Raw genomic sequence first — 14,411 nt, 5'->3', positions numbered from 1 at the left:
CTCCCAATCCTGCTATCTGTGAGTTTGCAGCATTGCTACGTTACGAAGAATAGCAACCAGTTTATGATAATTGGTACTATTTCCTAAATAATTTGTAATATTCTGTTCTATGCAATCCCCTTATGTTTTAATGGAAATATATCACCATAATAATTATTATTTTATTAAAAATATTTACACATATCTATCTGCAACTTGTACTCTTTGATCTCAGGAGAGAAAAAAACAGGCTTTTAAAATATTCATTGACTTTTGCTACCTTTTTGGCCCTTCAAAAATATTATTTTAATTCCCTCTGCTGATCCTGACATTCAGTGTGCATTTTCAATCAGAAGCACGAGACATCTAATTGGTAGATAATGTTTGATGCATTTAGCTGTCACACTGAGACACAGGCAAGCCTTAGAAGCATGTACTCTATCTGTTCAAATATAGGTTTAACACTATGAATAGAATTTTATATTTTCAATAAACACTTAGAGATTATATTTGGTTATGGTTTTAATGCAAATTTTTCTACATTGAAATCCTATTCTGGACCCTCTGAGAAGCAATATAAAGAGGAGCTTGACAGTGCAAGAGTTTTATTAGGGAAAAAAGGAGGAGCTAAACGAGCTGTCAGACAATGACACAAGTCTGACCCCAGGGGAGGAAGCAAAGGAGAGAAGAAGGAGGGAAGGTTGAGTGGAAGGAAGCATCCAGACGGCCATGCAGTCCAATGAAGTCTTGGCAAGAACGTTTGGAAGTCTCGAGCCAAAGTAGGCCATCGGGGGGCCCCATGTGTTCAGTAATAGGTCTGCCCTAACACCCCTGTCACATGCAGTCACTGGCTGGAGCAGGACAAACATAGCAGTGGGTCTCAGAGGATAGCCACTGGGGCTCTTGGTCAGTTATAATCCCTATAGCTGGAGGTCAGCAAGGCCCACTCTCATCACTGTCATGATTGTCTGCCACTGAACCTTTGGAAAACTATTTTTCCATCGTTCTGAGATACATGATTTTGACAAAACTGTCATTACATCAGCCTTTCAAAGTGACATATTTTTAAAACTTTTAATTTTATATTGGAGTATAGCTGATTAACAATGTTGTGTTAGTTTTAGGTGTACAGCAGAGTGATTCAGGTTTACATATACATGTATCTATTCTTTTCAAACTCTTTTCCCATTTAGGTCATTACAGAGTATTGAGCAGAGTTCCCTATGCTATACAGTAGGTCCTTGCTGGTTATCTATTTTAAATATTGTGATGCCAGATTTTGTTAAATCTCACAAAGATTCTAATAGAAGCCATTGTTAATCCATGAGAGTTATATTGAATTAATTGTGATATCAGATGCCACAATAACAACGTGTTGTACTTCAGATATTTTCATGGTGATTTAAATCAAGAAAACTGTCTCGATTTAAAACAAGTGGTGGAGATATTTAAATTTAAAGAATTATTGAATGTGGTCTTATAAAAGAAGGTAAGAAGATAAATGATGCAATGGGATCAAAATTACATATCCTTTTCTTTAAAATCTATTATTTTAGTCAGTTACCTTCATATTTCATTTGCTTTTCCAGAAAGCACATGAATCTTGTTATATCTAAAAGCATGATAAACATTCTCAAATGCCATAGAAATTTGTGACATCACTAGAAAACATCTTAGGAGAAAAGAAGTAACAGTACTAAAACAACTCAACCACCTCCTTAATAATGACTAATCTATTTTCATTTCTTCAAGTAGCTAGAGAATAATAAAAAGACTTTTTTAGCAAGTCATCTGTATGTAACAGAAGAAAGCTTGCCATACTTTCCCGACACACTTAATAATGTACACCTATGGATTTATGTTCACCACTCCTAACCATTACTGTGTGGGGTATTTTGCCTCCAGAAATGTCCTTGTATTTTTCAAAATTCTAAATGATAAGTGATTTGTTGTATTTTTAAAAAATATATTGACCGGAATTAGTTTTTCTGAGTCTCTCCCATGTAGAGATGTTGTTAAACTTTTGTTTGATTTTCTCCTGTTAATCTGTCTCTTGTCAATTTAATTCTTAGACCAGCCAGAAGAACCTAAAAGGGTACAGGGTAATTTCTTCCTACCCAACAGCTGGGATGAGAATGTTGTGCAACTTTACTGGCTGGACACTACTTGCCCCAAAGCTGTTGCAGTAAGAGAAGCTGGGCACCTGACAGAAGCCAGCAGAAGGTGAGAAATTTCTACCACATAAGTCAGTCTCCTGGATCTCTGCCTGCAGGGTGTGTTGGAAACAAGAGTGGGCCTTGGTACTCTGGCCAGGTGTCAGGTCTGAGCATCTGATGTGGGAGAGCCGAGTCCAGGACACTGGACCACTGGAGACCTCCTGGCCCCACATAATATCAATCGGCGAGAGCTCTCTCAGAGATCTCCACCTCAACACTAAGGCCCAGCTCCACCCAACGGCCAGCAAGCTCCAGTGCTGGATGCTCCATGCCAAACAACTAGCAAGACAGGAACACAACCCCACCCATTAGCAGAGAGGCTGCCTAAAATCATACTAAGTTCATAGACACCCCAAAACACACCATCAGATGCGGCCCTGCTCACCAGAAAGACAAGATCCAGTCTCACCCACCAGAACACAGGCACTAGTCCCCTCCACCAGGAAGCCTACACAAACCACTGAACCAACCTCACCCACCGGGGAAAGACACCAAAAACAATGGGAACTATGAACTTGCAGCCTGCAAAACGGAGACCCCCAAACACAATAAGTTAAACAAAATGAGAAGACAGAGAAGTATGCAGCAGATGAAGGAGCAAGGTAGAAACCAACCAGACCAAACAAGTGAAGAGGAAATAGGCAGTCTACCTGAAAAAGAATTCAGAGTAATGACAGCAAAGATGATCCAAAATCTTGGAAATAGAATGGAGAAAACATAAGAAACATTTAACAAGGACCTAGAAGAACTAAAGAGCAAACAAACAATGATGAACAACACAATAAATGAAATTAAAAATTCTCTAGAAGGGATCAGGAGCAGAATAACTGAGGCAGAAGAAAAGATAAGTGACGTGAAAGATAAAATAGCGGAAATAAGTGCCGCAGAGCAGAATAAAGAAAAAAGAATGAAAAGAAGTGAGGACAGTCTCAGAGACCTCTGGGACAATATTAAATACACCAACATTTGAATTATAGGGGTCTCAGAAGAAGAGAAAAAGAAAGGGTCTGAGAAAGTATTTGAAGAGATTATAGTTGAAAACTTCCCCAGTATGGGAAAGGAAATAGTTAATCAAGTCCAGGAAGAAAAGAGAGTCCTATACAGGATAAATCCAAGGAGAAACACACCAAGACACGTATTAATCAAAGTATCAAAAATACAAAGAAAAAATATTAAAAGCAGCAAGGGAAAAGCAACAAATAACATACAAGAGAATCCCCATAAGGTTAACAGCTGATCTTTCAGCAGCAACTCTGCAAGCCAGAAGGGAGTAGAAGGACGTATTTAAAGTGAGGAAAGTGAAAAACCTACAAACAAGATTAATCTGCCCAGCAAGGACCTCATTCAGATTTGACTGGAGAAATTAAAACCTTTACAGACAAGCAAAAGTTAAGAGAATTCAGCACCACCAAACCAGCTTTACAACAAACGCTAAAGGAATTTCTCTAGGCAGGAAACACAAAAGAAGGAAAAGACCCACAAAAACAAACCCAAAACAATTAAGAAAATGGTAATAAGAACATACATATTGATAATTACCTTCAGTGTAAATGGATTAAATTCTCCAACGAGAAGACATAGACTGGCTGAATGGATACAAAAATAAGACCCGTATATATGCTGTCTACAAGAGACGACACACACTTCAGACCTAGGGACACATACAGACTGAAAGTGAGGGGATGGAATTCCTCACCTTCCATGCAAATGGAAATGAAAAGAAAGCCAGAGTAGCAATTCTCATATCAGACAAAATAGACTTTAAAATAAAGACTATTACAAGAGACAAAGAAGGACACTACATAATGATCAAGGGATCGATCCAAGAAGAAGACAGAACAATTTTAAATATTTAAGAACCCAACATAGGAGCACCTCAATACATAAGGCAAATGCTAACAGCCATAAAAGGGGAAATCAACAGTAACACAATAATAGTAGGGGACTTTAACACCCTACTTTCACCAATGGACAGATTACCCAAAATGAAAATAAATAAGGAAACACAAGCTTTAAATGACACATTAGACAAAATGGACTTAACTGATAATTATAAGACATTCCATCCAAAAACAACAGAATAAACTTTCTTCTCAAGTGCTCATGGAACATTCTCCAGGATAGATCATATCTTGGGTCACAAATCAAGCCTTGGTAAATTTAAGAAAATTGAAATCGTATCAAGGATCTTTTCCGACCACAACACTATGAGACTAGATATCAATTACAGGAAGAAAACTGTTAAAAATACAAACACATGGAGGCTAAACCATATGCTATTAAATAACCAAGAGATCACTGAAGAAATCAAAGAGCAAATCAAAAAATACCTAGAAACAAATGACAATAAAAACAGGATGACCCAAAACCTATGGGATGCAGCAAAAGCAGTTCTAAGAGGGAAGTTTATAGCAATACAATCCTACCTCAAGAAACAAGAAAAACCTCAAATAAACAACCTAACGTTACACCTAAAGCAATTAGAGAAAGAAGAACAAAAAAATCCCAAAGTTAGCAGAAGGAAAGAAATCATAAAGATTAGATCAGAAATAAAGGAAACAATAACAAAGATCAATAAAACTAAAAGCTGGTTCTTTGAGAAGATAAACAAAATTGATAAGCCATTAGCCAGACTCATAAAGAAAAAAAGGGAGAAGACTCAAATCAACAGAATTACAAATGAAAAAGGAGAAGTAACAACTGACCCTGCAGAAATACAAAGGATCATGAGAGATTACTACAAGCAACTATATGCCAATAAAATGGACAACCTGGAAAAAATGGACAAATTCTTAGAATAGCACAACCTTCCGAGACTGAACCAGGAAGAAATAGAAAATATGAACAGACCATTCACAAGCACTGAAATCGAAACTGTGATTAAAAATCTTCCAACAAACAAAAGCCCAGGACCAGATGGCTTCACAGGCGAATTCTATCAAACATTTAGAGAAGAGCTAACACCTATCCTTCTCAAACTCTTCCAACATATAGCAGAGGGAGGGATACTCCCAAACTCATTCTATGAGACCACCATCACCCTGATATCAAAACCAGACAAAGATGTCACAAAAAAAGAAAACTACAGGCCAATATCACTAATGAACATAGATGCAAAAATCCTGAACAAAATACTAGCAAACAGAATCCAACAGCACATTAAAAGGATCATACACCATGATCAAGTGGGGTTTATCCCAGGAATGCAAGGATTCTTCAATATACGCAAATCAATCAATGTGATACACCATATTAACATACTGAAGGATAAAAACCATATGACCACCTCAATAGATGCAGAAAAAGCTTTTGACAAAATTCAACACCCATTTATGATAAAAAATACTCTCCAGAAAGTAGGCATAAAGGGAACTTACCTCAACATAATAAAGGCCATATATGACAAACCCACAGCCAACATCGTTCTCAATGGTGAAAAACTGAAACCCTTTCCTCTAAGATCAGGTACAAGACAGGTTGCCCACTGTCACCACTATTATTCAACATAGTTTTGGAAGTTTTAGCCATGGCACTCAGAGAAGAAAAAGAAATAAAAGGAATCCAAATAGGAAAAGAAGAGGTAAAACTGTCACTGTTTGCAGATGACATGATACTGTACATAGAGAATCCTAAAGATGCTACCAGAAAACTCCTAGAGCTAATCAATGAATTTGGTAAAGTAGCAGGATACAAAATTAATGCACAGAAATCTCTTGCATTCCTATACACCAACAACAAAATTTCTGAAAGAGAAATTAAGGAAACACTCCCATTTACCATTGCAACAAAAAGAATAAAATACCTAGGAATAAACCTACCTAAGGAGACAAAAGACCTGTATGCAGAAAACTATAAGACACTGATGAAAGAAATTAAAGATGATACAAACAGATGGAGAGATATACCATGTTTTTGGATTGGAAGAATCAACATTGTGAAAATGACTATACTACCCAAAGCAATCTACAGATTCAATGCAACCTCTATCAAACTACCAATGGCATTTTTCACAGAACTAGAACAAAAAATTTCACAATTTGTATGGAAACACAAAAGACCCCAAATAGCCAAAGCAATCTTGAGAATGAAAAATGGAGCTGGAGGAATCAGGCTCCCTGACTTCAGACTATACTACAAAGCTACAGTAATCAAGACAGTATGGTACTGGCACAAAAACAGAAATATAGATCAATGGAACAGGATAGAAAACCCAGGGATAAACCCATGCACATAAGGTCACCTAATCTTTGATAAAGGAGGCAAGAATATACAATGGAGAAAAGATAGCCCTTCAATGAGTGGTGCTGGGAAAACTGGACAGCTACATGTAAAAGAATGAAATTACAACACTCCCTAACACCATACACAAAAATAAACTCAAAATGGATTAAAGACCTAAATGTAAGGACAGACACTATTAAACTCTTAGAGGAAAACACAGGCAGAACACCCCATGACATAAATCACAGCAAGATTCTTTTTGACCCACCTCCTAGAGAAATGGAAATAAAAACAAAAATAAACAAATGGGACCTAATGAAACTTAAAAGCTTTTGCACAGCAAAGGAAACCATAAACAAGACGAAAAGACAACCCTCAGAATGGGAGAAAATATTTGCAAATGAAGCAACTGACCAAGGATTAATTTCCGAAATATACAAGCAGCTCATGCAGCTCAATATCGAAAAAAACAAACAACCAAATCCAAAAATGCGCAGAAGACCTAAATAGACATTTGTCCATAGAAGATATACAGATTGGTGGGAATTTAAATTAGTACAGCTACTATAAAGAACAGTATGGAGGTTCCTTAAAAAATGAAAAATAGAACTACCATATGACCCAGCAATCCCACTACTGGGCATATACCCTGAGAAAACCATAATTCAAAAAGTGACATGGGCTTCCCTGGTGGCGCAGTGGTTGAGAATCTGCCTGCCAATGCAGGGGACACGGGTTTGAGCCCTGGTCTGGGAGGATCCCACATGCCGCGGAGCAACTAGGCCCGTGAGCCACAACTACTGAGCCTGCGCGTCTGGAGCCTGTGCTCCAAAACAAGAGAGGCCGCAATAGTGAGAGGCCTGCACACCGCGATGAAGAGTGGCCCCCACACAGAAACGAAGACCCAACACAGCCAAAAATTAATTAATTAATTAATTTAAAAAAAAAAGTGACATGTACCACAATGTTCATTGCAGCACTATTTACAATAGCCAGGACATGGAAGCAACCTAAATGTCCATCAACAGATGAATGGATAAAGAAGATGTGGCACATATATACAATGGAATATTACTCAGCCATAAAAAGAAACGAAATTGAGTTATTTGTCGTGAGGTGGATGGACTTAGAGTCTGTCATACAGAATTAAGTAAGTCAGAAAGAGAAAAACAAGTACCGTATGCTAACACATATATATGGAATCTAAGGAAAAAAAAAATGGTTCTGATGAACTTAGGGGCAGGACAGGAATAAAGACACAGACGTAGAGAATGGACTTGAGGACACAGGGAGGGGGAAGGGTAAGCTGGGACAAAGTGAGACAGTAGCATTTACATATACACTACCAAATGTAAAACTGATAGCTAGTGGGAAGCAGCTGCATAGCACAGGGAGATCAGCTCGGTGCTTTGTGACCACCTAGAGGGGTGGGACAGGGAGGGAGTGAGGGAGACGCAAGAGGGAGGGGATATGGGGATATATGTATACATATAGCTGTTTCACTTTTTTATACAGCAGAAACTAACACAACACTGTAAAGCAATTATACTCCAATAAAGATGTTAAAAAAATTTTTTAATTAAAAATAAAAATAGTAAAAAATAAAAATAAATAAAAATTGAAAAATAAAATTAACAACGAGGACCTACTGTATAGCACAGGGAACTTATATTCAATATCTTGTAATAAACCATAATGGAAAAAATATGTAAAAGAATATATACATATGTATGTATAATGAATCACTTTGCTATACACCAGAAACTAACACAACATTGTAAATCAACTATACATCAATAAAATAATTTTTTTAATTAAAAAAAAGAATCTAGAAATAGATCCACATCTATAAGGACAACTGATTTTCAACAAAGAAGCAAAGAAAATTCAGTGTGAAAATGACAGTCTTTTCAACAAATGATGCTGAAACAACTGGATATACACATGCAAAAAAAAGAGAAACTTCAATCTATACCTGCACCTCATACAAAATTTAACTGAAATGGATCATATATCTAAATGTAAATCCTAAAACTATAATATTGTAGAAGATAATATAGGAGAAAACCTTTGTGACCTATGGTTCAGCAAATATTTCTTAAACTTTGACAACAGAAGCACATTCCATAAAAGAAAAAAACTGATAAATTATACTTCATCAAAATTGAAACCTTTCATTGTTTAAAAGACAGTTTTAAGAGAATGAAAAGACAAGGCACAGCTTATGAAAAATATTTTCAAAATACTTATCTGATAAAGGACTTATACCCAGAATATATAAAGAGCCCTCAAAATTAATAGTAAGAAAGTAAACACCCCAATTTCAAAAGATGCAAAAGACTTGAATACACAGTTTACCAAAGAAGATACACTGATGGCAAATAAGCACATGAAAAGTTGCTCACCATCAACAGTTATTAGAGAAATTCAAATGAAAACCACAATGAAATACCATTACACACTACATCAGACTATTGAAAATTACAAAGACTGGTTACACCAAATGTTGATGAGGATGTGGAGAACTGGAAATTCTGTAAACTTAAAATGGGAATATAAAATGGTACAACCACTCCGGAAAACAGTTTGGCAGTTTCTTAAAAAATTGAACATACATGGACCATATGACCCACCCATCCCACTCCTAGGTATTTACCCAATAGAAATAAAAACAAATGTCCTGGCAAAGATTCACACATCAAAGTTCATAGTGAACTTTGTTATAGCCCAAAACTGGAAACAATGCAAATGTCAACAGATAATGGATAGACAAATTGCAGTGTGTTCACCTAATCCATACTACTCAGGCAAAAAAATAAAAGAAGGAATGAACTATTGACACACTCAACATGAAAGACACTCAAAATAATCGAATTGTACTGAGCAAAAGAAACCAAACGCTGGGCCTTAAAAGTATATTTACTATATTATTTCATTTTTTTTGAAGTACCAAATAATCTCTAGTGAAGAAAGTACATCAGTGGCTGCACGGGAACAGGTTAAGGAGGGAAAAGCAGTGGCAGGAGGGAGGGATTGTGGAGGAGCCTTTTGGGGACAACGGAATGTCCATTATACTGACTGTGATGATGGTTCACAGATGTGTACCTGTGTGTCTTAGTCAGCTCAGGCTGCCATAACACAACACCATAGACTGGGCAGCTTAAACAACAGAAATGTATTTCTCACAGTTCTGGAGGCTGGGAAGTCCAAGGTCAAGGTGCCGTCAGGTAGCCTTCAACCTGAGGTCTCCTCTCCTGGCCTCTAGCAGCCTTCCCACTGTGTGCTCACATGACCCTGCTTTGTGCACATGCAGAGAGAAGTTTCTCTCTCTTCCTCTTCTTATGAGGCCACCAATCCTATCAGATAAGGTCTCACACTTATGATCTCACCTAACCTTAATTACCTCCTAAAGACCCTATCTTGAAAAAAGTCACATTGGGGATTAAGATTTCAAGGAAATATGGATGGACCTAGAGATTATCATACTAAGTGATGTAAGTCAAAAAGAGAAAGACAAATACCATATGATATCACTTGCATCTAAAATATGACACAAATGAACTTATCTACGAAACAGAAACAGACTCACAGACATAGAGAACAGATTTGTGGTTTCCAAGGGAGAGAGGGTTTGTGGGAAGGATGGAGTGGGAGTTTGGGATTAGCAGATGCAAACGAGTATATACAGTATGGATAGACAACAAGGTCCTACTGTATAGCACAGGGAGCTATATTAAACATAAATCATAATGGAAAAAAAAATAAACCATAATGGAAAAGAAAAAAAGATTTCAACATATGGATTTGGATGGGACCATAATGGAAAAGAAAAAAAGATTTCAACACATGAATTTGGATGGGACACAACTCAGTCCACAGCCTTGTGTCAAAACTTATCAAATTGTACATATTAAATATGTACAGTTTATTGTAAGTCAGCTCTCGATTAAGGAAAACAGGGGGGCAACATCAGCAAGATGGCAAAATTGAAAGCCACAAATGTAAATTGATACAGCCACTATGGAGAACAGTATGGAGGTTCCTTAAAAAACTAAAAATAGAACTACCATATGACCCAGCAATCCCACTACTGGGCATATACCCTGAGAAAACCATAAATCAAAAAGAGTCATGTACCAAAATGTTCACTGCAGCTCTATTTACAATAGCCAGGACATGGAAGCAACCTAAGTGTCCATCAATAGATGAATGGATAAAGAAGATGTGGCACATATATACAATGGACTATTACTCAGCCATAAAAAGAAACGAAATTGAGTTATTTGTAGTGAGGTGGATGGACCTAGAGTCTGTCATACAGAGTGAAGTAAGTCAGAAAGAGAAAAACAAATACAGTATGCTAACACATATATATGGAATCTAAGGAAAAAAAAAAAAAGTTCATGAAGAACCTAGTGGCAAGACGGGAATAAAGACACAGACCTACTAGAGGATGGACCTGAGGATATGGGGAAGGGGAAGGGTAAGCTGTGACAAAGTGAGAGAGTGGCATGGACATATATACACTACCAAATGTAAAATAGATAGCTAGTGGGAAGCAGCCGCATAGCACAGGGAGATCAGCTCGGTGCTTTGTGACCACCTAGAGGGGTGGGATAGGGAGGGTGGGAGGGAGGGAGACGCAAGAGGGAAGAGATATGGGAACATATGTATTTGTATAACTGATTCACTTTGTTATAAAGCAGAAACTAACACACCATTGTAAAGCAATTATACTCCAATAAAGATGTTAAAAAAAAAAAATTGAAAGCCACAGACCGTCTTCCCCCCTAACAGAGACATCAACCTCGACGACAATACATGGCCCAAAGTCAGTGTACAAAAATCAACTGCATTTCTATACAAAAAATCAATGAACTCTCAGAAAAAGAAATTAAGAAAACAATCCTGTTTACAATAACACCAAAAAGAATAACATACTTAGGAATAAACTTAACCAAGGAGGTGAAAGATCTATATGCTGAAAACTATAAGACATTGATGAAAGAAACTGAAGACAACACAAATTAGTGGAAGATATCCCACGTTTTGTATCAGAAGAATTAATATTGTGAAAATGTCCATACCACCCAAAGAGAACTAGAGATTCAATGCCATTCCTATTAAAATTCCAAAGTGGGGATGTTTGGGGATTCCATAACTGGATGAATGGTGGTGTCACTTGCTGACTGCGGGAGAAGTGGGCTTGTGATCTACAACAGACTAAGAATATGTCAAGCTTTGTCCAATATTAAGCTCCGGTTATTCATTCTTAATCCATTTTCAATTAAGGAACTCCAAGTAAAAAATATTTTATATAAAAACATAAATACTCTTATATATAAAGCCACATTCAGCTTCACTTTTAACCCTTGACCCCTCCCCTTGCTTGACTTAAGCGGGAACCCCCTCCTGCTTGGTGTGAGACCACCCCAATTCTCCACAGCTCCATCTAAAGGATCTGGGAATTCACTCTTTCCTACCCACCAACATTCACCGCTCCACCACCATCACTGGCCTCACCAGGGCGGTTGTTATGATGTTCTTTATCTGTAAAATACCCACATAAATTATCATAAGCAGAGAATTTATCGAGGTCAAGTACTAAATTGGAAAGGACTTTGGGACAATAGGCACAAACCAAGACCACCCTGGGAACTTTGGGATGTCTGGTCTCCCTCTTTACCCAGGTTTACGTCAGTTACCACCAAAGTTTCAGGCCACTCCTCATCTCCTCAAGCCTCCCATTGGTGGCTTGAGAAAACAGCTGTTCATTATGTCAGAGTCTGCATGTTGGCTGGGCAGCTCTGATAGTCTTGTTCATTTGTGACCAGCTGGCGAGCCGGCGGTGGGCCAGCCAGGCGGGCCTCGGCTGGGATGGTTCAGCTCTGCCTCATCTGATCTCCCATTTCCCGGGCTTCTTCTCACAGCAGAGGCAGGAGACAAAGAGAATCAGCAGAAGTGCTTCAGGCCTTATGTCCTGAGATGATACTTGGTTGCTTGAACCACATTCTTTTAGCAGGGGAAAGTCACAACGCCAGCCTGGATCCAAGAGGCTGCAATCAAAACCGCCATGAGGTATCACCTCACACCTGTCAGAATGGCTGTCCTCACAAAGCCAAAGAGGCCACAAGTGTTGGCGAGGATGTGAAGGAAAGGGAACCTTCGTGCACTGTTGGTGGGAATGGAAATTGGTGCAGCCAGTATGGACTCAAGAAACTAAAAATAGAACTCCCGTATGATCCAGCAATCCCACTTCTGGGCATATATCCAAAGGAATTGAAATCAGGATTTTAAGAGATACGTGTACTCCCATGTTCATTTCAGCATTGTTCACAACAGCCTAGATGTGGAAACAACCTAAGTGTCCATCAATGGATGAATGGATAAAGAAGATGTGGAATGTGTATACAATGGAATATTATTCAGCCATGAGAAAGAAGGAAATCCTGTCGTTTGGAACAACATGGATGGACCTTGAAGGCATGATGTTAAGTGAAGTAAGTCAGAGAAGGACAATTACTGCGTGGTATCACTTATATGTAAAATCTAAAAGAAAAAAGCCAAACTCATGGAAGCAGAGAGTAGAAAAGTGGTTGCCAGGGGCCGGAAAGGCAGGGATGGGGGAGAATAGGGAGAGGTTGGTAAAAAGGGTATAAATTCTCAGCTATAAGATGAATAAGGTCTGAAGATCTGATATAAAACATGGTGATCTAATGTTTTACATGGTGATGTAAAACATAGTGACACTGTATTATGTAATTGAAATTTGCTAAGAGAATGTAAATGTTCACACACACAAAAAAAGGTAAACATGTGAGGTGACGGGTGTGCTCGTTAACTAGATGGTAGGAATCCTTTCACAAGGTATGTGTATATCAAGTCACCACAATGTAGACTTTAAATATCTTATCATTTTGTTGGTCAGTTATACTGCAATAAAGCTGACCAAAAAAGGGGAGCTGGAAAACGGACTCCTTTTATACGTCTTCTTTTTTTTTTTTTTTTTTCTATTTTTGGCCACACCGCCAGGTGGATGCAGGATCTTCCCCGCCCGGGGATCGAATCCTAGCCTCCTGCAATGGAAGCGTATTGTCTTAACCACTGGACCGCCACGAATCCTCCTCTTGATGTGGGGAGAGGCCTGGATCTAAGGAGGAATAGAAAATTAGGGCCACTTTTTAAATTTTTAATTTATTTATTTATTTTTGGCTGCGTTGGGTCTTCGTTGCTGCGCGGGCTTTCTCTAGTTGCGGCGAGTGGGGGCTACTCTTCATCGCGGTGCGGGGGCTTCTCACTGCGGTGGCTTCTCTTGTTGCGGAGCACAGGCTCTAGGCATGCGGGCTTCAGTAGTTGCGGCGTGTGGGCTCAGTACTTGTGGCTCGCGGGCTCTAGAGAGAACGCTCAGTAGTTGTAGGTCATGGGCTTAGTTGCTCCGCGGCATGTGGGATCTTCCCGGACCAGGGCTTGAACCTGTGTCCCCTGCATTGGCAGGCAGGTTCTTAACCACTGCACCACTGGTAAGTCCCTAGGGCCACTTTTTTGCAATCAGTCTACTGCCTCCCTCTACAACTCTGACTCTACATCCTTCCACAGCACCACCTACAATCCATCAAGCCCACTTTTCCAATGTAACCTCTCCCTCTCGTGTCCTTACTCCCCTCCATGGTCAATCATCAGCATCATTTCCTTGCATTCACCCTCAACTCTGTGCTATTCTCTTAAGTTATATGATGGGTTTGTCCAAATCACAGCTCTGGTTCTGTCCATCTTTCCATGGACCCCACACCTGTATCTCTGTTGCTGAAGGGAGTGGGAGACCAACCACAAAAGGACACTGACTTGTCTGACTTTAAATCGAGACCATGAACCTCATGGAGGTCCATATGCTGCCGGCATCACTCCCACATCCCTAGTGCATTCACTTTGATCTCCCAGACAATTATTTCATACTTTCTCTCTCCTCAAACCTCCAACACCGGCTCTCTTATGCTC

The sequence above is a fragment of the Eschrichtius robustus genome, chromosome 3, assembly GCF_028021215.1.
Source record: "Eschrichtius robustus isolate mEscRob2 chromosome 3, mEscRob2.pri, whole genome shotgun sequence".
Lineage (NCBI taxonomy): Eukaryota > Metazoa > Chordata > Mammalia > Artiodactyla > Eschrichtiidae > Eschrichtius > Eschrichtius robustus.
This window is presented reverse-complemented; position numbering follows the sequence as displayed.